Below are 4,312 nucleotides of genomic sequence, written 5' to 3'. Positions count from 1 at the left end.
CCCTGGAAAAACACAAGAAGTCTGTAAGTGCACTGGGAGGTGCTAAATATTTCCAATGATTTAAAAAAAAAAAATCCAGCATCTTACCATCCTTCAATTTCGTTACTTGGTATTTACCCAAATGAGTTGAAAAATTAAGTCCACACAAAAACCTGCACGTAAAAGATCATAACAGCTTTGTTCATAATTGCCCAAACCTGGAAGCAACCAAGATGTCCGTGAATAGGTGAATAAACTGAGGTGCATCTAGACAGTGGGATATTCTTCAGTGCCGCAAAAAAATAAACTCTCATGACACAAAAAGACAGGGAGGAAACTTAAACACACATTACTAGGCGAGATGAACCAATCTGCAAAGGCTACTATACTGTATGATTCCAGCTATATGACATTCTGGAAAAGGCAGAACTACGGGACAGTAAAAATATCAGGGGTTGCCAGGGATTCGGGAAAGGGAGGGATGGACAGGTGCAGCACGGGGGATTTTTAGGGCAGTGAAACTACTCCGTATGATACCCTAGTGGTGCGGGCAGGTCGAAGCCCACAGAAGGAGCAACCCCAAGAGTGAACCCTTAATGCGAACCGGCTTTACTTAACAGTCATGTGCCAGTACCGGTTCATCAGTTGTAACGATGCACCACGCTGACTGCAAGTGTTGCTAACAGGGGAACTGAATGGGAGGACAGTGCACGAAAATCTCTGTACTTTCTGTTATTTTTATGGAAACCTAAAAGCACTCTAAAAAATAAAGTCTAGTAATTAAAAGAATCTAGCACCTTTAAGGGAGTGTGCAATTAGGGAATTCTAATGAAGGGTGAGGACGGATTATGACGGCGAAGCGTCCACACAGATGCGTGCGTGTTTCTGCATCTACACACAACACCAAACAGTGCACATGTCTCCTCTTACCCTGGAACTACGTCAGAGACATGCAACACAGCCGCAGCAGCCCTCCCTTGTTTGCAAACAAGGATTTTATAAAAACAACGACAATCCGAAAGGTACATTCTGTTGTTAAATTGCAGAAGAGAAATCTTTGAAAAGGAGAAAAGCAATACACAAATGTATCTTCTCTTATGTTCAAAGGCAACGGGGAAGGGGTGTTCAAAAAGTTCAGCCCTCCTCAGGGAATTTGCCAGAGGACATGTGTGCTTATTACACAACAGCAATGGGACCTGGTTGTCGCTCCCACTCCGTGGACAGCACAGACCCTGTGTGATAAGCAGAGGAGGTCAGGAGAGGGAGATGCTCGAGAGCAGGCTGCTCTGCCTCTTGTCCCACAATCCAGCCTTTCTGGTCCCTACAGGGTCATCCTGCATTGCAGTGCAGGTGACACAATCTTCCTCCGTGTCTCCAGGTTGGAGGTTGCTAAGTTCTTTTCTACAAACCTCACTGGTCCAACGTCAGCTGATGACATCCACCGTTTTAAGTACCCAGGTGCATTTTAAAGTGGCCGTCAAGGTCCTCCAAGGAGACAAGCCAGAGTCTGCCAGGTGGCAGAGGGCCTGGGGCTCCCAGAACGAGCTCTGAGAAGCATCTCAGGCCTGTAGTTAAGTAGCCTGTTTTCTAGCAAATCTGGAAGCTGTGCCGTAAGCCTAGAACACTTGCCTTTCCATCCTACACTGATTCAGACCATCCCCAAATGACATGTGTGTTGTGTTCAATATAACCAAATGCACTTAAAACCCCTATCTAAGCTCTCACGAAGGTCGACACTGGACACTTGCCACGGCAGAGACCAAAGGTCCCAGCGCCACTAACTCTTCAGCTCTCCCTCTTCTGCTGTCTTCTCAGAGGAGGGAGAAAAGCCCTGAAGAAAAGCCCTTTCTGGAAGAAAATAACCTGGAGCCATAAATAGTCCAAACTAGGAGGTTATGGTGTCAACAAGAGTGCGACGCCTCCTCTTAAGTTTACTTTAGGTCAAGGGTTCCATAAACGTAGTTTAAACAGGCAAGCTCGTGGGGTGACAGTGCAGCCAGCGGCCTTTCTGCACTCTTTTTGAGCTGAGGTTAACTGCTTATTAGACACTGGTCAAAGCATCAACGTAAGTGGAAGTCGCCTCTTCCCAGGTGTGTGCAGGACATGTGCCTGCTTGCAGTTGGGTTCAGGGCGTTTGTCTCCAAGCCAGAAAAATCATGAAGATGTTGGTGGTCAGATTAACCTCAGCTGTGCCTAGGGGGTGAGAGTCAGTTTAGTCCCGTGGGAGGACCCCACAGGAGCGAGCAATTTCTGCTTTCCACCACCAGAGTAGAGCAAAGGAAAGCCTGGTCCCTTGCTGAGGCTGCCCCCCTGGTGCTGGCAGGTGCCCATAGGATGGAGAGCCATGGAGGTGGAGGAACGACGGTGTAAGGAAAGCAGAAAAGTTTAGTCAGGATCTCTCATCTCGCATCTGTTACAAATGGGCAAGATCCAGCACATTTGCTAGGAACGAGTTATAAAGGTAGTGTAACTGTGCATGTGTGCCCATTTACTGATTCAGCGTGACTGTTGTAATAATGTAATGCTTGGCTTGTGGCCACGATTGTGTACTAAGAGCAGAAAGGTAACTGCTCTGAACTGCTGGTCAGCAGAGCACAGCTGAGAACGACGAGCTCATGTCTGAAGATAATAAAGCATGTCTCCCTTGCATAAAGCTGCCAGAATCTTCTTTCAATTACCTGACTCATGACCTGCACAGGACAGATGGCAAGAGGACACCGAGAAGGGGCTCAAAACAGCACCCCTTGCCCACGGTTCACATCTCAGGTGGCTTCCAGTCACAATTTCAGAGAATGTCCAAAAAACTAAACAGAAGTGGTTCGAAAATGATGTTCTTCAGGCTTTTCAATCTTGAGAAAACAAGTAGGAATTACTTTCTACTTTCAAACAGAGTTATGTTTCATCTTTATCTGGCATAGTTTGGGACCTCTGAAGAGTAACAGAGTTGGAGAGTCTGTAAAATGGGTCGCTTGGAAACCAAAGGAAAGGGCTGAGACAGAGCCCGGCATCTTTAAAATTCCTTAAACAACGCAGGTGAAACAGACATGGCTACCAAATGGTAGAACATCACTGTGACGGGAATTCAATCTGAAAATCTCCTGCTCTCCTAATGCCACCCGGCACTGATCCAAGGCCTAATGACACGTGGATGAAGAATAAACTCCTACACCAATAAGTTACTGTCAAGGAGGAGAGAGGGATCTATAACTACAATACTGAGTAAGAAAAACAAGAAAAAAGTAGGAGGTTGAGAAGAAACACAGAGGAAAGAACCATCACGCTGAGATAGGAAGTGCTCCTCCTTGCTGGGCTGCAGAGACGATGGGGCCGAGCCACGACCTCCCCCCAAATGGTACATGCTGAAAATAAAAATTAAACAAAAATAAGGCTCTCTTAAGGTTGAAAATAATCAGTGTCAAAATTCAAACATAGTTACATATTGTACAGCAACAATGCTTCTATTAAAAAGTAGCAAACCATTTTCCTAACTGTTGTTCTTATTGTGAGAAGTTCTGCCTGTAGTAAAGGGGTTGCCTGCTTGAGTGAAGTCAAGGGGCTGAAATGTTTGATTTAGTGCAGGCAGGACAAGAGGACAAAGAACGAACTGAGAGAAGCCTTTCTAACAAGCTTAAGGTGACATGGCAGTAATTTAAAGGGCTTACGCTAAAACAAAACCTATCACTCCTCAGAGAGAGAAAACAAAATCTAGACTACAAGCCACTGTCCAGTGTACAATAAAAAATCACCAGACAAGCAAAGAAACAAGAAGAGATAAGCCATGGTCAAGAGAAACAAACCCAAAGATGACCCAGATGTTAGGCTAATCAGACCAGGACGTTAACTAACCGGAAGCGCAATAAACAAAGCACAGAAGAAGGTAACCTCTTTGGGGAACTTGAGGAGAGATGGAACCTGTAAAAGAAGAATTAAATGGAAAGCCCGGAACTGAAACATACAGTGTTTATAGTAAGACAGCCATTGGGTGGTATTTACAACCGATTGGAAAAAAACTGAAAGAAAAAAGCTGTCAATGTGAAGATAGGTCAATAGAAAATTTCAAAACTAAAGCAAAGAGAGACAAAAAGATTTACAAAAAGTAAAATGAAGCCTCAGCAACGTGTTAAAGAGAAAAGAGTGTCTAATGCACGTGCAATCAAGATCACAGGAGGAGAGAAGATGGGAAAAATGTTTAAAGAAATAATGGCCAAAACCTTTCCAAATTTGATTTTAAAAAACAGTAACACACTGATAGAGGACTGTCAGTAAAACCGAAACAGGATAAACACAAAGAAAGCCACACCTCTGGACATCACAGTCAACATGCTGAAATCTA

The sequence above is a fragment of the Galeopterus variegatus genome, unplaced genomic scaffold (assembly GCF_000696425.1).
Source record: "Galeopterus variegatus unplaced genomic scaffold, G_variegatus-3.0.2 Scaffold7465, whole genome shotgun sequence".
In the NCBI taxonomy this organism is placed as follows: domain Eukaryota; kingdom Metazoa; phylum Chordata; class Mammalia; order Dermoptera; family Cynocephalidae; genus Galeopterus; species Galeopterus variegatus.
Note: the sequence above shows the minus strand (reverse complement) of the source record.